The sequence below is a fragment of the Pleurodeles waltl genome, chromosome 4_2 (assembly GCF_031143425.1).
Source record: "Pleurodeles waltl isolate 20211129_DDA chromosome 4_2, aPleWal1.hap1.20221129, whole genome shotgun sequence".
Classification (NCBI taxonomy): Eukaryota; Metazoa; Chordata; class Amphibia; order Caudata; family Salamandridae; genus Pleurodeles; species Pleurodeles waltl.
In genome coordinates this window covers 358,056,069-358,075,919 of record NC_090443.1, presented here as the reverse complement: position 1 = coordinate 358,075,919, position 19,851 = coordinate 358,056,069, and the positions used below count along the sequence as shown (strand labels likewise).

The 19,851-nt window shown below is 46.8% G+C and overlaps 1 long non-coding RNA gene across 3 annotated transcripts in view; it reads left to right on the top strand.

Annotated features, from left to right (window-relative positions):
• Positions 1-18,294, top strand: part of LOC138292705 (uncharacterized) — a 97,245-nt gene extending 78,951 nt beyond the window's left edge. For all 3 annotated transcript variants that reach the window (XR_011202766.1, XR_011202767.1, XR_011202765.1), the window contains exons 2-3: positions 15,554-15,655; positions 16,286-18,294. This is a non-coding gene — a long non-coding RNA (uncharacterized lncRNA). The remainder of the gene's footprint in view (positions 1-15,553; positions 15,656-16,285) is intronic.
• Positions 18,295-19,851: the final 1,557 nt, after the last annotated feature.

Sequence of the window (19,851 nt, the reverse complement as noted above, 5' to 3'; positions counted from 1 at the left end):
GTCAATGGCCTCCTCACTGAGGGCAGCAGGGCTGACAGGGGCAGGGGCTGAGGTGCCTGGGGCGAAGGAGATGCCCACCCTCCTGGGTGAGCGGCCACGGGGCACACGCTGAGGGGCTGCTCGGAGGGCAGTGCTGGTAGGGGTGGTGGTGGCTGTACCTGTAGATGCGGGGGGCACAGAGGGGCCCACCACTGCAAGGGAGCTCCCATCAGAGGAGGAGTCCGTGTCACTGGTCTCAGCTCCTGTCCCCGCTGTGGAGCTCCCCTCGCCCTCCGTCCCACTGGTGAATTTGGAGTCCGTAGTCTCGCCCTCCAGTGCCATGTGGGATGCAGCTCCCTCCTGCTCCGGTGCCACTGCTCCTCCGCCTGATGATGCTATTGCACACAAGAACAGGGAGACCACATAAAGGAGGGAGGAGACAGAAGAAAGACATGTTCAGTGCATGCAATACCGCTACCGTTGGCAGATACTACAGACACAGCAGCCCTCTGCACTACACCATACACTTAGAGTTCCCTAATTAATCACAGGGCCATGGGGTACAAGGCCTATGCCCGATTGCTGCACACATGGAAGTCACAGGAGCCTGACTAGGTGTAGTTGGCTCTTAACACTGGTAGGGTTGGGTGCCACATGGCCTGCCTTACGAAGGGACCTTGCCTACAACACTCGCCCTGGCCTAGGGGTACCCACAGCCCACCTCCCCCACCCAGACACCTCCAATGCACCATGATTTAGCTGAATGAGAGTGTACTCACCCCCCTGTGGCTGCTGTGATGCTCTCAAGCGCCCATCAAACTCCGGGTACGCCACTGCCAGGATCCTTAACATCAGGAGGGTCATGGTGTGACGAGGCGCTACCCTTCCACGTTGGGAGGCCATCCCCAGCTGGGCCTCCGCTATCTTCTTGCTCCAGTGGCGAATGTCCTCCCATCTTTTCCGGCAGTGGGTGCTCCGTCTGTGGTGGACCCCCAGGATCCGGACTTCCTTGGCGATGGCACGTCAAATATCCTTCTTCTGGTGGGCGCTGACCTGCAGGAATAGTACAGGGGAAAAGGAGAAGATATAACCGTCCGGACCGTCACAGTCATTGGCCGGCGTTCCTAACCTTGCCATGACGCACATACACTCACTGTTGTTTCATGCACGTCTCATTCTCTCCCCCATATCTTACATCCATACCACTACACACAGGCATTGCCCATACAGCATGCTCACAGTGAACTTACCTGTTTGTCTCGAGGACCATAGAGTAGCGTGTACTGGGGGAGGACCCCATCCACAAGTTTCTCCAACTCCTCCGTGATGAGGGCAGGGGCCCTTTCCCCAGACACATGAGCCATTGTCTCTTCCAGACTGAGGTCACAGCAGCACTTGCAGTGTAGGTCCTCTCCTGTCGAAGTTTAGGTATCAAGTGAGTGAACAGATAGAAAATGGCGGCATGCCGTCACCGCTGGCGTACATCGTCATTGGCTCCTGGGACCCATAGGGCCCAATGTTAACCAATGCAGGATTGCGCCGCGGTCTTCGACCGCCTACTGCGACGGTGTCCAACCCCAGCGCAGTTACCTCATATCCCATTGTCCTACCTTAAAGGTCAGACAGCCGCCATTTCAGGGGGCCACATGGCATTATTTTTAAATGCGTCACACATATCTAGGCCTTGCATACACACTAAGACAGGCCAATAGCGGATTGAAAAATATGTGCAATAAAGTTGTGTTTTCGTACCCCAGTGTTGGCTGACCCTCTGCTCGCTGTTCTGCTCCATAGAGCACATCCGCTGGGGCAGGTGAAGAGAGGGCGGCATCCTCTGGTGTACAGACCTCTGGTGGACCTGTCGACAATGGAAGAGCAACATGTAATTGTCACCTACAGACTGGACCGTGCCACAATCCATGAACTGTGTGCCCAGTTGGAGCCGGACCTGATGTCAGCTATCCGCCATCCGATAGGGATACCCCCTCTAGTGCAGGTGCTGTCAGTACTCCATTTCCTGGCAAGTGGGTCTTGTCAGACGACAGTGGCCATAGCATCAGGGATGTCCAAGCCTATGTTCTCCAACGTGTTGTCCAGATTGTTGTCTGCCCTGCTGAAACACATGCGCACATTGTGTTCCCTCAGGTGGAGGAATTGCCTACAGTGAAAGGTGACTTCTATGCTTTGGGACATATCCCCAACATCATAGGTGCCATTGATGGGACACATGTGGCCTTGGTACCCCCCGCAGGAGTGAACAAGTGTACAGAAACCAGAAGAGTTACCAGTCTATGAATGTGCAGATGGTGTGTTTGGCCAACCAGTACATCTCCCATGTGAATGCCAAATTTCCTGGCTCAGTGCATGATGCTTACATTCTGAGGAATAGCAGCATCCCTTATGTGATGGGGCAACTCCAGAGGCACAGTGTGTGGCTTTTAGGTGAGAACATGGACCCTATACAGTGTGAATAGTTGTCTGGGTCTGGGGTTGTCCCTAAGGGTTAGTGTGTGTCTAACAGTTGTCCGTCGACATTTGCAGGTGACTCTGGCTACCCCAACCTGTCATGGCTACTGACCCCAGTGAGGAATCCCAGGACAAGGGCAGAGGAATGCTACAATGAGGCAAAGAAGGTGTGCCAGATCATCGTGGCCTGCTGTATGCTGCACAACTTGGCTTTGCGACGACAGGTGCCTTTTCTGCAGGATGAGGGTCCTGAAGGAGGTGTTGTGGCAGCTGTGGAGCCTGTGGACAGTGAAGAAGAGGAAGCAGAAGAAGAGGATATGGACAACACATTCACCATAATTCATCAGTACTTCCAGTGAGACACAGGTAAGAAGACATCACTGCCTGCTACATCTGATACACTTGTTCTACCTCTCATCTGTCACTTTCCCCCAGTGTATGGACTCTGATTTGTCAATTTCCCTTTCGATTTCACAGATGTGGGTCCCACTGTGTGACCTCTGCTATGTTTCCTAATGGACTAGAGCTGTGTGACATAGGTATGTTGACAATACAATGGATATTGCCATTTTCCTCAGTTATTGCAAATACACATTTGTGAAAGCACAGACTGACTCCAGATAGTTTTGTGATTTAAGGGTATTTATTGAAGTGCTAAATAGTGGAGGGGGTTGTAAAATGGTCAGGGGTGATGGTGGAGGAAAAGTCCAGTCTATTAGTCTCACAGGTGCATTGTCCAAAGGGGCATAGGAAGTGGAGCTGGGGCAGTTTAAGGATGGACAGGGTGACAAAGTGGGACAGAAGGATGACATTCAGGGTGGTCTCCTTTCTTGGCGGGGGTCTTGGCATTGTTCTCTGTCTTTGTCCTGGATCTCAGGGATCGCTTGCGGGGTGGTTCTCCATCTGCAGGGGGTGGGATGCTGGTGTCGTGGTCCTGTGGCTGTGCCCCCTGTCCACTAGCACCGGCGGAGGTGGTGGGCAGTTCATCGTCCAGGCTAGTGTCAGGGGCCCCTTGTTGTGCCACAGTGTCCCTCCTGGTGTTCATGAGTTCCTTCAGCACCCCTGCAATGGTGCCCAGGGTGGTATTGATGGATTTGAGTTCCTCCCTAAACCCCAAATACTGCTCCTCCTGCAGCCGCTGGGTCTTCTGAAACTTGGCCAGTACCGTTGCCATTGTCTCCTGGGAATGGTGGTAGGCTCCCATGATGTTGGAGAGGGCCTCGTGGAGAGTGGGTTCCCTGGGCCTGTCCTCCCCCTGTCACACAGCAGCCCTCCCAGTTCTCCTTTGTTCCTGGGCCCCGTCCCCTGAACTGTGTGCCCACTGCCACTGCCCCCAGGTCCCTGCCATTCTTGGGGTGGTGGGTTAGCCTGGGTTCCCTGTAGTGGTGGACACACTGCTGCTTGACGTGTCCTGGGGACAGAGGTATGGGCCCACTGGGTGGGTGCTGTGCTGGTGTTTGCAGAGGGGGGAGGCACTGTTGTGGCTTGTGCCAGTGTGAGGGGAACCAACTGTCCCGAGGTCCCAGATGGGCCGGGCTGGTCATCTAGATCCAGTTGGACAGAGCTGCTGTCATCACTGTGGGCCTCTTCTGTGGGGGGGTGGACATGTCTGGAACCTCCTGTCCGGTGACATTGGGTAGGGGTCCTGCAGGGGTGTAAAGGCATAGTTTTAGTATCTGTGTGTGCCATGGTGTGCAATGGGTGGGTGACCCTGTACCCCAGGGCTTGCATTCCTGTGTAGGACCTTGTGTGCTAATTGTTTAGGGGTCTGTGTGGGTGTGTGCAGTGGCCAAGCATTGGTGATGGGTGTCCATGCTTTGTTGTTGCATGGAGGGCTTGGTGTTGGGATGTGTGGTTTGTGATAGTGGGTCATATGTGAGGAGTTGGAGTGATGGGGGTGAGGGTGAGGATGGGGGTATGTGTTAGCATGCAGGTAGGGTGGGGGATGTAATAGTTAAGATTTGACTTACCAGAGTCCATTCCTCCAGCTACTCCTGCAAGGCCATCAGGATGCAGTATAGCCAAGACCTGCTCCTCCCATGTTGTTAGTTGTGGGGGAGGAGGTGGGGGTCCGCCGCCAGTCCTATGAACCGCAATGTGGTGTCTTGATACCACGGAACGCACCTTCCTCCGTAGGTCGTTCCACCTCTTCCTGATGTCATCCCGTGTTCTTGGGTGCTGTCCTACTGCGTTGACCCTGTACACGATTCTGCGCCATAGCTCCATCTTCCTAGCTATGATGGTGTGCTGCACCTGTGATCCGAATAGCTGTGGCTCTACCAGGATGATTTCCTCCACCATGACCCTGAGCTCCTCCTCAGAAAACCTGGGGTGTCTTTGCGGTGCCATGGGGTGGTGTGGATGATGTGTGAGGTGGTGTGTGTTGTGATATGTGGGGTGATGTTTAGGGGTGTGTGGTGTTTTGTGCGTGGATGTGTATGTGTGATGGTGTTGTGTGCCTCTGTATGCTGGTGTTGTCTTTGCTGTGCTGTCTCTCTGGCCTTCGTCAATATTTTAGGTAGTAAGGGTTTGTGGGTGAAGTGGGCAGGAGTTTTATAGTGGTGTGGGTGTGTGGGAGTGGTGTGTGTATGTGTATCAGGTGTGTGTATTTGGAATTGTCCAATGTGGGTGTGTTTTGTAAGAGTGTGTGTATTTTGAGCGCAGACGGGTGTACCGTCAATGGTTTACTGCGGGTGAAAGGCCGTCGCGTGGATTCGTGGGTCGTGATAGTGTGGGCGTATTCCTGTTGGCGTGACGGTGGAAGTTTTGTTCTCACTACTTTATCACTGACCTTTGGTGTGGCGGACTTGTGTGGGTGTCTAAATTTTGGCGGATTCCGAGCTGTGGGTCGTAATAGCTGTGGCGGAATTCTGCGGCCACGGAAGTGTGTTGGCGGTCTTCTGCACGGCGGTAAGCGGGATTTACCGCCAATGTTGTAATGACCCCCATAGTAATGTGTTTTATATGTCACAACAGTGAAAAATTGCTAAATTAGTTTTTCACTGTTACAAGGCATATCTCTCTCATAGGTTAACATGGGGGCTAACGTTAAATATCATTAAAGCATACATTCCGTTTGGGAGCAGATAGACATGTGGAGTTTGGGGTCTCTGAACTCACAATTTAAAAATACATCTTTTAGTGAAGTTGATTTTAAGATTGTGTGTTTGAAAATGACACTTTTAGAAAGTGAGCATTTTCTTGCCTGTACCATTTCTGTGACTCTGCCTGTTTGTGTATTCCCTGTCTGGGTTAATTTGACAGTTGGGCTGGTTGCACCTCACACTAGACAGTGACACAAAGGGAGCTGGGGTGTAGACTGCATATCCTGATGAGCCATCTGTGCTAGAAGGGAGGATAGAAGTGGTCACTCACATCTGAAAAGGCTGTGCCTGCTGTCATGCATTGCAGTCTCCAACCCCGTGGTGTGTGTCTGGGGCCTGGCCTGGGCAAGGCAGGATCTTACAAACAAGAGTGACGTTCTTTGAAGTAGGTCTACTTCAATGGCAGAAAGGAGTATAAGAGGAGGACCCAAAACCCCTGAAAATTAGATCACTTCTGTAATCAAGAGGCACCTCTGCCAAGGAGAAGAGCTGAGGAGAAGTATTGCCCTGCCTGTGGCTGTGCTTTGTGGAGCTATCCTGCGGTTCCTGCTACTGCCTGTAAAATTGGACAAAGACTGGACTTTGTTGTGCATTCCTGCTTGTGATGAATCTCCAAGGGCTTCAACTGAGCTTGCCTCCTGTTGTGGAAGTCTCAGGGCCATCAACAACTTCCCCTGCCAGCATCTGGACTCTCTGCAGAGATTCCTGGCCTGCCAAGTGGTGTCCTATCCAGATCCGGGGACCTTGAAAGGTGAAGCTGCCAGGCAAAGATTGAAAATGCACGCACAGAACGCCGTGCGGGGAAACTTTTGGCACACCTTCCGTGTCGCAACTGATAAATGATGTGCCGCCGGCTTCAGTGCTGTAATCAACCCTCCACCTGCATCAAAGCTGGAAGATCGACTCAATGCAGCTGGAGAAACGACGTGCAACACCCGCAAACGGAGGCTGACAACAACGGAAACCCCACGCAGCGCGGTTTTATGATATTGTGCAACATAGATTTACACGCAACATCTCTGGGCACGGAAAAACAACGCAAAGCCTGCCCGTACTCGAGGTGCCAGACTGGATCGATGCATCGCTCTCTTGTGGGAGAGGAGAAACGACGCACGCCGACCCAAATGGAGGAAGAACGACGCACGGTCTTGCTTGCGAGTAAGAAATCGCTGGCCTTTTCTGATGCACACTCTCCCGTGCGCTGTTATTTTGACGCTACCCAGGTACTAACAATTTTCGCACTGTTTTCTAAAGGATTTAAGACTCTTATTCTTTTAAAATTCATAACGACTTGTGTACGTTGGATTTTTGTTGTTTTGGTCTTGTTTTGTTCAGATAAATATTCCTTATTTTTCGAAACCAGTGCTGTGTCATTTTGTAGTGTTTTCACTGAATTACAGTGCGTATTGGCACAAATACTTTACATGTTGCTTCTGAAGTGAAGCCTGCCTGCTCGTGCCAATTTACCAAGGGGGTAAGGGGGAGGTTAACTGAGGGTGATTTTCCTTTACCCTGACTAGAGTGAGAGTCCTTGCTTGGACAGGGGGTAACCTGACTGCCAACCAAAGACCCCATTTCTAACAAGCACTGCACCTCTGTTCCCTGGGACGTTGCCCCCTAGAGATGAAGGCTACAGGTTGGTCTGGGCCCTCATCATTAACCTATAAAAGTACTGCCCCTATGCCATGCCTTGAAGCAACTGTTTGGGCTATGACGTTTTTGGAAAAGTGGGGGCCTTGAGCACAGGGGATGTGCACGTGGCCTGTTTTAGGGAGCCAAATGCTTTCTGACAGGCCTCTGGCAGATCACCTTTCTTGGCTGCTTCTTTGAAATCAGCTCAGTCAAGGGGGCACCAATTGTGCCATACCCCTTGACAAACCTCCTGTAATAACCTGTGAAAACCATGAAGGCCCACACCTCATTCTGAGCCTTTGAGGGCTCCCAGGCCAGAATGGTCTCTGTTTTGGCCTGGGAAGGCTGCACCTTACCCCCACCCACAAGGTGTACTAAGTACACCGCTGACCCCTGCCCTATCTTATAATTATTGGTCTTGATAATCAGGCCTGCATTATGCAGGACCTGAAACACTTCCTGTAGGTGGAAAAGGAGCTCTTTCTAGCTGCTACTAAAGACAGCTATATCATCTAAGTAGGCAGCACTGAAGGCCTCCATACCAGACAGTACCTGGTTAACCAGTCTCTGGAAGGTGGCAGAGGCATTTTTTAATCAAAAGGGCATCACTTTAAATTGAAGTGAACCTCTGGAGTGGAGAAGGCTGACCTTTCCCTAGCACCTTCAGTTAGGGCGATCTGCCAGAAGACTAAGGTTAGATCAAAAGTGCTCAGGAACTTGGCAGCCCCTAACTGATTGATGAGCTCATCATCTCCAGACAAGGGGTGAGCATCAATCTTGGTGACTGAGTTGGGCCCCTTATGTCCCACAATGGAACCAAAATTCTCGGGCCACCCCAAGTGGGGCAACTTTTGGTACCAGCTCCACAGGGCTGGACGAGGGGCTGCTGGAGTGCTCAATCATCCCTAACTCCAATATCTTAGAGACTTGCTCTCTGATGTGAGCCCTCACTTTTTCAGATAACCTGTAAATCATTTTTTTGACGGGGACTATCTCCTGTATCAATGTCAAGTATGTAAGCCAGAGTGAGGAAAAACAGATAGGAAAACTGTCCCAACAACTGGTGACAGTACCTTGTTGACCTGGGGTCGGGCAGGGGAGAAATTTGCACCCTCCACTGATCCATCTTGCTCTTTTGTGAGCAGGAGGTAAGTGAGAGGATTACTCTCATTCTGCTCTCCATCATCTGTCACCAACAGCATGGTGACCTCAGACCTCATATAGTGGGGTTTGAGACAGTTGATGTGAGGGACCCTAAGGCATGCCCTGGAGTTTTAAGGTCTACCAAGAAGGTGGCCTCCCTCTTTTTCCCAGCTATCTCACAAAGCCCAGCCCAGCAGTCCTGGAGAGCTCCGGGCTCCACTGGCTTCATCTCCCTTGCTGTTCACTCTACTGTGTGACTGTTTGGGGTGAATTCACAAAGTCTCAACTGTCAGTTACACCCAAGCATGTGACCAAAGGCAGGATGCAGGCACAGAGGGCTACGGGCAGGAAAATGGCAACTTCCTAAAAGTTACATTTTCAAACTTCTAAAGATAAATTCAGCTTTACCATTAAAGAGAGTTTATTATTTCGAATTCATAAATACCATACATGACATATCTACCACCTCTTTTTTAGGAATTACAACGTATTAATTTTAATAAGGAATCTCGGTAGGCCTCTCAGTAACGAGAAAACAAATTTGGACGTTTTTCAATACTAAGACATGTAAAACTAAAAAGTACATGTCCTACCTTTTAATTACACAGCATCTTGTCTTATTGGCTACCTAGGGCCTACCTTAGGGAGACCTATATTTAAGAGAAGGGGGGCTTTAGGCTCGGCAAGGAATTCTAAATGTCAAGTCGACATGGCAGTGGGACACTGCCTTCAGGCTGCAATGGCAGACATGGGAAAGGTTTTAAGGTGCTACTTAAGTCTGTAGCACAATTGGTGCTGCTGGCTCACTAGAAGCATTTAATTTTACAGGCTCTAGGTATATTGTATACCAATCTACAAGGCACTTACATGTAAATTAAATATGCCAATCAGGTGTATGTCAATCAAACCATGTTTAGGGCAGTGAGCACATGCATTTTAGCACTGGTTAGCAGTGATAAAATGCACAAAGTCCTAAGGCCAACAGAGCAAAAATACTGACAAGGTGGAAGCAAGCATGTAAAATGTTTAGGGGAAGACCACTCAAAGGCTGGCAGGTCTATCAAGTACTTGTTTTTGAAGTGGTTGTAGCATATTTTATCCTTATAGTAAACATTTAATTAGAAATGTATTGGACAGAGGAATAGGGAAAATACATTGATTTTAACCCCTTCTGTGCCTTGGACGAGGTGATCTCATCCAAGGCACCGGTCCAAGACACCGGTCCAAGGCACCCCAAGCCACCCCCCCCCCTGACGTCAGCACGCATCGCACACTGATTGTCACAGAGGCCTCCTCCTCTATTTCTATTCCGATCACGTGCAGGAGGCCGGAGAGGCTTCAAAAGGAAGGAAATGAATTTCCTTCCCTTTGAAGTCTCTCTCAGCGTTTCAAAAGCCGGATTGTAAAGCAATCCAGCTTTTGAAACGCCCACTAGACACCAGGGATTACTTTTGAATGTGAAATTGGCATAAGGGAGTGACCCCTTGGGCAAGGGTCGCTCCAAGGGGGTCATTAACTTTTTTAAGGCCTTTTCTGCCCCCGGGGGGGCAGAAACCTCTAGGCACCAGGGATCTTCTTTTTATTTTTTTTTAGAGGTGGGGAGTGACCCCTTAGGCAAGGGTCGCTCCCCTAGGGGGCAAATTAAATTTAGGCCATTTCTGCCCCCCTTTTTTAATTAGGCCGATCTGCCACCAAGGGGGGCAGAAACCACTAGGCACCGGGGATTTTGTTGTTGTTGTTGTTTTACAGATGGTGAGCGACCCCTTAGGCAAGGGTCGCTACCCTGGAGGGGCAAATTGTATTTAGGCCATTTCTGCCGCCTTTGGGGGCATATCGGCCGATTTTAGGTCAATCTGCCCCCAAAGGGGGCAGAAACCACTAGGCACGGGGATCTTTTTTTTGCGCCAATGTCATGCAAGGGGAGCGACCCCGTAGGCAAGGGTCGCTCCCGGGGGGGAACTTGGGGGGGTGGGGGTGCAAATATATTTTAGGCCATTTCTGCCCCCCTCTGGGGCAGATCGGCCTATTGTTATCAGCCCGATCTTCCCCTGGGGGGGGCAGAAACCTCTAGGCGCCAGGGCTAATTTTCTTTTTGTGTTTTTTTTTTTGTTTGTTTGTTTGTTTTAGAGATGGAGAGCGACCCATTAGGCAAGGGTCGCTCCCCTGGGAGGCAAATTGTATTTAGACCATTTCTGCCCCCCTTGGGGGCAGATCGGACGATTTTAGGTCAATCTGCCCCCAAGGGGGGCCGAAACCACTAGGCACCGGGATTTTTTTTTTGCGCCAATGGCACGCAAGAGGAGCGACCCCGTAGGAAAGGGTCGCTCCCGGAGGGGGTTTTAATTTATTTTAGGCCATTTCTGACCCGCCTGGGGGCAGATCGGCCTATTGTTATTATGCCGCTCTTCCACCAGGGGGGGCAGAAACCTCTAGGCACCAGGGCAAATTTTTTTTTGTGTTTTTTTTTTTTTAGAGATGGGGAGCAACCCATTGGGCAGGGGTCGCTCCCCTGGGGGGCAAATTGTATTTAGACCATTACTACCCCCCTGGGGGCAAATCGGCCGATTTTAGGTCAATCTGGGCAGAAACAACAAGGCACCGGGGATCTTTTTTTTTGCGCCAATGTCACGCAGGGGTAGCGACCCCATAGGCAAGGGTCGCTCCCCGGGAGGATTCGGGGGGGCATATTTATTTTAGGCCATTCCTGCCCCCCCCCCCGGGGCCCGCTGAGCTAGAGGCCAAAGTCCACAGGTAGGCACTTTGTAAAAAACACCTCTGTTTTCTGTGAAAAAATTTGATGTGTCCACGTTGGGTTGTGGGCCATTTCCTTTTGTGAGCGCTAGGCCTACCATACATTTAAAGTATCATTGTTATCGGGAGACTTGGGGGAACGCTGGGTGGAAGGAAGTTTGTGGCTCCTCTCAGACTCCAGAACTTTCTGTCACCGAAATGTGAGGAAAATGTGTCTTTTTAGCCAGATTTTGCGGTTTGCAAAGGATTCTGGGTAACAGAACCTGGTCCGAGCCCCACAAGTCACCCCATCTTGGATTCCCCTAGGTCTCTAGTTTAAAAAATGCACAGGTTTGGTAGGTTTCCATAGGTGCCGGCTGAGCTAGAGGCCAAAATCTACAGGTAGGCACTTTGCAAAAAACACCTCTGTTTTCTGTCAAAAAATGGGATGTGTCCATGTTGTGTTTTGGGGCATTTTCTGTCGCGGCCGCTAGGCCTACCCACACAAGTGAGGTATCATTTTTATCGGGAGACTTAGGGGAACGCTCGGTAGAAGGAAATTTGTGGCTCCTCTCAGATTCCAGAACTTTCTGTCACCGAAATGTGAGGAAAATGTGTTTTTTTAGCCAAATTTTGAGGTTTGCAAAGGAGTCTGGGTAACAGAACCTGGTCAGAGCCCCACAAGTCACCCCATCTTGGATTCCCCTAGGCCTCTAGTTTTCAGAAATGCACAGGTTTGGTAGGTTTCCATAGGTGCCGGCTGAGCTAGAGGCCAAAATCTACAGGTAGGCACTTTGCAAAAAACACCTCTGTTTTCTGTCAAAAAATGTGATGTGTCCACATTGTGTTATGGGGCATTTCCTGTTGCGGGCGCTAGGCCTACCCACACAAGTGAGGTATCATTTTTATCGGGAGACTTGGGGGAATGCTCGGTGGAAGGAAATTTGTGGCTCCTCTCAGATTCCAGAACTTTTTGTCACCGAAATGTGAGGACAACGTGTGTTTTTAGCCAAATTTTGAGGTTTGCAAAGGATTCTGGGTAACAGAACCTGGTCAGAGCCCCACAAGTCACCCCATCTTGAATTTCCCTAGGTCTCCAGTTTTCAAAAATGCACAGGTTTGGTAGGTTTCCCTAGGTGCCGGCTGAGCTAGAGGCCAAAATCTACAGGTAGGCACTTTGCAAAAAACACCTCTGTTTTCTGTCGAGAAATGGGATGTGTCCACGTTGTGTTTTGGGGCATTTCCTGTCGCAGGCGCTAGGCCTACCCACACAAGTGAGGTATCATTTTTATCAGTAGACTTGGGGGAAACATAGAATAGCAAAACAAGTGTTATTGCCCCTTGTCTTTCTCTACATTTTTTCCTTCCAAATACAAGAGAGTGTGTAAAAAAGACGTCTATTTGAGAAATGCCCTGTAATTCTCATGCTAGTATGGGCACCCCAGAATTCAGAGATGTGCAAATAACCACTGCTCCTTAACACCTTATCTTGTGCCCATTTTGGAAATACAAAGGTTTTCTTGATAGCTATTTTTCACTCTTTATATGTCAGCAAATGAATTGCTGTATACCCGGTATAGAATGAAAACCCACTGCAGGGTGCAACTCATTTATTGGCTCTGGGTACCTAGGGTTCTTGATGAACCTACAAGCCCTATATATCCCCGCAACCAGAAGAGTCCAGCAGACGTAACGGTATATTGCTTTAAAAGATCTGACATTGCATGAAAAAGTTAAGAGTAAAACGTAGAGAAAATTGATGTTTTTTTTCACCTCAATTTCAATATTATTTTGTTCAGTTGTTATTTTCTGTAGGAAACCCTTGTAGGATCCACACAAATTACCCCTTGCTGAATTCAGGATTTTGTCTACTTTTCAGAAATGTGTAGGTAGCTGGGATCCAGCATTGGTTTCACACCCATTTCTGTCACTGACTGGAAGGAGGCTGAAAGCACAAAAAAATCGTAAAAATGGGGTATGTCCCAGTAAAATGCCAAAATTGTTGTTGAAAAATTGGGTTTTCTGATTCAAGTCTGCCTGTTCCTGAAAGCTGGGAAGCTGGTGATTTCAGCACCGCAAACCCTTTGTTGATGCCATTTTCAGGGAAAAAACCACAAGCCTTCTACACCAGCCCCTTTTTCCCATTTTTTTGAAAAAAACTAAATTTTCACTGTAGTTTGGCTAATTTCTTGGCCTCCTTCAGGGGAACCCACAAAGTCTGGGTACCTTTAGAATCCCTAGAATGCTGGAAAAAAGGACGCAAATTTGGCGTAGGTAGCTTATGTGGACAAAACATTATGAGGGCCTAAGCGAGAACTATTCCAAATAGACAAAAAAAGGCCTTGCACAGGAGGGGGAAAAGGCCTGGCAGCGAAGGGGTTAATAATATGTTCTATGTTTTGTAGTGTGGGTTGCTTTTTAGTGTTTGTATGCCACACAAACTAAAACTAACTTTTTTAGTTTTACATATAATTTATTCATACATTTTAATTCATTGCAACATGTAAATGTACGTATTTAATTTTCTTGCATATGATTTTATTTACAGAAAGATAAGTAAATACATTTTTTCATATATTTCTGCAGTACCATACTTTTTACATATTTATTTTTTGTTTTGATGTGTGTTTTAATGTAATTTTTTATCTGACATATATAGTGCACATTGTTACATGGTTTATACACATTTTATATATTTTTTAACATATACAGTTTTCATTTAAAGAAACAAATTCAATGAGCATTTTTTAATATTCATATTTTTGACAATACACATTAATTGATATTATCAATAAATCTTCCAGCGATGCTACCATCTGCAATTCCAGCAAAACAAACGGAATGCCCTAGCCGAGCGCATTGACAACAGCTCTAACAGCAGCAAAGACATTTTAGCATCATAAAGGACTTCACCCAACCGGCAGCAACAACCAACAACATTACCCTGACCTAACAACTGTGCAACAATCTCTCTGACTTTTTCTGCAACAAAATCACAACCATTTACACCAACTTTAAGCCCAACTGGACCCCATTAACATTGAAGCAAGTGTCCCTAGTATCAAACAAAGGCAACACCCTGACAGCATGGAATCCGATAACCACAGAGGAAACCCCACCAGTCATGAAAATATTGCATTGCAGGACCCCTTCAGACCCTTGTCCTTCTATGCCTTCGACAAAGGTTTCAACCCTCACCAGATGAGCTCTCAAACCCATCCACAACACCTCCATTTACACAGGTACCTTCCTGGAAGACAGTAAGCACACCGCCACTAAAGTCCTCCAGAGGCAGCCCTCAGTAGACCTTGCCAAATACCATATTCCTCTGAAACTCAAAAACTCTTTGACGTAGTCATACCAGGTTACTCACTAGGCTAGGAGTGGGCGGAGCGCGCGGAGTCCCACTATGTGAAATTTTGCTAAGTGGTTAAAAAACTCTGGGAGCTCCACGGAATTCTGCCAGCTGGCGAAGCTGCTTGGCACGCCTGTTCATGCTACATTTTTCACTTTGTGGAGTGCGATTTGAGTTCTCCCATTGCAAATATCACATGAATAGCACCATGCGGTTCGCATGGACATGGCCATTTTGATTCTCTGTCACTGTGTATGGTGCAAGGCCTAACTTTTAATCCACCCTTAATCTTTTCAATCCCACCTTTCCCTAAATTATCTACCTCTCAATTTCCTTTATTTCATCAGGGTGTTCCTTTGTGTTTGTGTATTTTTGCATTTCTGTCATTTTTGGTGTGTTTTTGTGACTTTTTGAAACTTTACGTTGACTTACCCTGCAACAGGGAGAAATGCCATGGGTGTTACAGTGGGTGTCCCCTCTTAACACCCATGGCATTTGACACATTCACAGAGTTGCATGGTTTTGTAAACCTGGAAATACATCAAAAGCGAATGCCTCCCCAGGGGAGGCGTAAGTGAGATGCAACTAGATGAGATTTCTTCTCATTTTTTCCTTTTTCTCTGTGTACTGCAATCTGCAGCACACACTATAGAAAAACTAGGAAAAAGCAAAAGTCCTCTTGCAATTTCTTTTTGCAGGAAGGTATCCCTTCCAGTACAAAAACAATCATCCCAGCAATGCAGGCACCCTTGCAACATGATGCAAAGGTGCCTGCATTGGCTCAGTGTAGCCCACTGTGCGCCAACCAGGGGACAAGGACAAGAATGCACCATATCTTGCAGATAAGGTGCATTCCTGCCCTTTTCTTTTGACACAAGCCAGTGGTGCAAGAAGGCTTGCACACTGCCCTGTGTCAAAAGTTTGTAAATGTGTCCGATAGTTTAGCAAATTTGGAGTAGGGCTCAGGTGTAGGAATTAGGAAAATAAAAGTACTAGGTCAACTCGAGTTGAGTCGATCCATACTAGGTGATATGATTTAGAAAAGTACATTGTTACTGTGTTTGCCTCTGCTTTTCAAAATATTTTTGGGAGATTAACTGCACCGCTAATCTTTTTTTTTAATCTTCTTTATTTCTTATATCAGCACCCAAGGGGAAGAAGAGAGCAACATTGGAGGTGTGTCCAGGATGAGATGAGGGTGCCAGTGCAAACACCAGTAGGGATGCTGTACGATCTGTTGGCCCCAGTAAGCCTTCCTGTTATATTATTATTACTATTTCCCTAATTTTCATCACTCCTCTTTTCTAATAATTTTTCTTTTAATTTTACTATGCATGTCTACCTTTTTGTACTTATTTTTGTTCTGCCTGAGCTTTGTTAAATTCTTGTTATCCCTGCATTTATCTATTTTTCATGTTTCTGTACCTGACTTCCTCCTGTCTCTAATAATGTTCTTGTGCTTTGTTACTAAGCTTAGCTTTCCCTTCTCCCCTTACATATTTTGCAGACTGGTACTTTAAAGCTAAGCGTACAGGTTTTTAGGACAGATACAATACCGATAAGATTGCATGCCCAAGTCAGCTTTTCTACGCATGTTTGCAAAGGATTTTTTGCCTTACTCATTCCCATTGCATTTGCAAATCAAGACCTCACCATAGGTTCTCCTGGATTGACAATAGTATTCTACCCTTTTATTGAGTTTCAATGACTTAGCTCTGCCTCTCCATTATGAAATGTTTTCAGTTCATTTGTCTACCTGACTTTTCTAACAACTGAAAAAAGTCCTTAAGTGAAAGATAGAAAAAGATAGAACTGAAATTATCTATTGTGGTTGTATTTTGTTAGAATCTAATGTGTAATGTGATGTTTTTTCTAGCAACACCAACCACCAGTGCAGGGGCCAGCTGCAGCACCAGTGCACTGGATTGGAAGCGGTCTGAGGGGGAGAACTGGCGGCAGCAGGGACAGGCATTGGGAAGTCATATTGCTTTTGCTCATTGACAATTGCTAATACTCACTGCAGGGGCATGACTTGTGAAGCCCCTGATTTAGCAACTACAACATGGTTTGAGTTGTTAATAGCCTCTTCTCTCTCCAAATCAGAAGACAAAAGCTCACAGTGAACGGATGCTACGAATGATGGCTTGATGGAAAAGCAAACAAAAGAAGGACGACTAAAAGAAAGAATGGGTTAAATGCTATATGAGTGAAATGATGTATGGATGAAAGGAAATGATGCATCAGTGAGTGATAGGAGTTGCATGGGTGGGTGAAAGGATGGATATAAGGGATGAAAGGATGCCTCTGTTTGTGAAGGATGGATGGGTAAAAGCCGATGCTCGGGTGAGAAATGAGTGAATGGTGATGAACGATGGTAATGAACGATATGTGAGTAAATGGATGGATAGGTGAAAGCAGGATTTTTGAAAGAGTGGATACTGGATAGGTGAGTGTATGGATGGATATTTGGATGTCTGGATTGGAATGATGAAAGACTGAACGAAAGAGTGTAAAGATTAGATGGTGGGTATTAACGGATTAATAGAATAGATGAATGACAAAAATAATGTAAAATTGCTTGGATCAAGAAATAAGGAAGCTGTTCTGGAGACGGATATGTCTGTTGTTCACCTATTATGCCTGATTTGCATGCTTATTGAAGCTTTGATTCAAAGTGGGAGTATTTTAATTTTCTGTCTTCTCCCTTAACTCACTGTAGTTGAAGCAAGGCAGATACGCATTCTCCCACCCATCATGATACCTCCCTCCCCATTAGTGACCCATGCTACTATGATGTAGGTGCCGATGGTTCAATTCGGCAATACAGTAGTATTGTCTGTGCAATGTACATCCGTTTCAGTTAATGCAGCATTTATAAAGTTGCCAATGTATTGCAAACTAAAAGACGTGCTACCCTTCCCTCCCAGTGCCCACTCTATCACCTCCTAGTACATCAGTTCATTATTCCTTCCAAAGATCTGTCCCAGCCACCTAAACAAAAATTGAAAAATCCCTTTTGGCATGCACCACATTTATGTAAAAGTGATTCATATTTCATGGCTTCCATAAGGGATTCATGGCAGTTCAAATGTTAACCTTTCGACATTTGTCAACTATAGTAAGGCATGTGTAGGTAAACAAATGGCCCTGTGACACATCATAATCAGTCACATCAAATTCCAGTGGCCCTAGGGGACCTGCAATTTACTTCCACTCTGACACTCTACCTTTAAAAAAATTGTTTCCACAGAGCACAATTTATAATTTGCCATTTTCCTTTTTATTTCCTGATATAGCTGCTCATGGTAGACATCCACATTGCCAGGAGATAGCAGCCACAATGCAGTTTCAGAAAATGGAGGGCATCCACAATGAATATCAGAAGTTGGTGGCCCTTCAGGAGGAGGAGGACGAGGCCCATGCAGTAGCCAACATGCCTGCCAGTTCTAGCTCCTCCACCCAATTGCCAGTGCCTCCAGCCTCCCAGCAGCACCATCATCGCAGCGGCAGCTGGCATCAGCCTGTCCCCGTTTCACCACTGATGCCCCCCTCACTCTTGAACAGCAACTTTCAATGCTGTGTCCCTCCAAACTTTGGCCACCTGGCCCGCTCGGTGGTACACATGGGGACAACCCGAGATGGTCTCCAAACCTACGTGGAGAATGCCCTTTTTTGACTCTTTCGTTTGTTTTGGTGGGAGGTGCACTTGTTGTGGGTGGAGAGGGTAGGGAGCTGGAACCGGTTTTCACATTGGACTTTTCATTGGACGTTTTGGAGACAGGGCTATTTTTGTGGGGAGAGAGGTGGACATGTTGGGGTTGAAAAGGGTGAGTTTTTGTATATGATAAAAATAAAGAGAGGATACTTTATTTTATTTTATTTATACCTCAAATGTTTATTTTGGTGTTTTAGTGTGCACTGCTGTCTTTTAGTGCAGCCTGTTTTTTTTAAATCTGCTAAAAAAAGTGTATGTCATTTACTTATACACTTGCTCTACGGCCCTCTTCAACTATACTGACCATTAGGGGATGGTTACCATTGTCTATTTTGTCTACAAAATCCTAGATAAACACAGACAGCATCTTCTTCAGTAGGAGTTATTTACTAACTGAGCAAGTTAATTTCAATAGATAGTTCTTCTCTTACCTGAATAGATGAAGCAAGGGAGACCTCTTACTGTAGGGTGTTTTCCAAGGTGGGTGGTAGGCAGTAGTAGTAGTAGTAGCAGGCTAGCATGCTAACAGGGAAGACAGAACAGAAGATGCCACCCCCACCTATACGAACACCAACTGCAGGATTAATCAAAGGGTTAACCATCACTGTCAACTAGATTGAAAGAAAACAGAGAGTAATTGGGTTGTATTATATCATAATAACTTTAGGAAGACTGAGACCAGACTACCACAATGACAGTATTTGACACACAACAATGAAAACTTCACATACTAATAAAAAATAGCAATGTCAACTTCTTCTGAGCAACGGAGGGGAGCTAGTATTTAAAAACTAAACTTAGGAAATTAAATCATGGAGTCAGGAGACATGGGCTCAGAGTCAAGAGTGGTTGGACAAAGTTATCCGTTTATGCAACACACAACACAAGGCATGAATGATGATGTTGATGGGGTTGGTGTGGAATATTCTTCAGGTAATAGAGGGTCATGCAGAGAGTTGGTGTTGCTTTCACCACATCCGCCCAAGGACGTGTATGATCCATTTATGGTATAAAATTAAGTCACACCTTTATAAATCACACAGCATCAGGAAAGAGGGTTAGGAGCTTGATAAATAGATAGGAAAGGGGGTTTAAGGAAAGGTGTGACAAAGACAAACACTACACAAAAGAAACCACAACAATATTCATCAGGGCCCTGAGCAGCACACCATCATCAATCTGTTGTGGAAGGAAGCAATGAAGGGATAACTATGACATAGTTCAGTTAAATGCATTGCAAACTGTCCTTCTGCCCCAGAGAGACTCAAGATAGTATATCTCTAAATGTTACGTAATCTAGGTTTGAAAAATGCATACTATGGAGGATTGAAGTTAACCCACCCAGTTCTAAAAGTGATGATTTTTAAAAGGAAAATGATACTGTGCTTCCCAATTAGGCTGTGCATCTCCATTCTTCTTGGAATGTCCGTCACTCTTCGGTGCCTGGCTTAACCTGTCCAGTAGGTAAGCCAGAGTCTTGAGCTTTCACCAAGTTCTGTTCATGCACAAGAGGACTAGGAGAGGATCTGCATATTGAAAAAAAACAGTAACTGTATTATAGAGGAAAGAGTTTAACATTTGAGCCAGCAGTGCAGCAAACACACACTAAGCAGCATTTCCCAAATCAATGAACCTCTTTCCAGTCCACAGAGCTGAGTGAGTACTAGGCCTCAGAGTCTTCACAATCATCGTGGTTTCCCCTTAAAGCCAATAACTTTCTCCTTCTG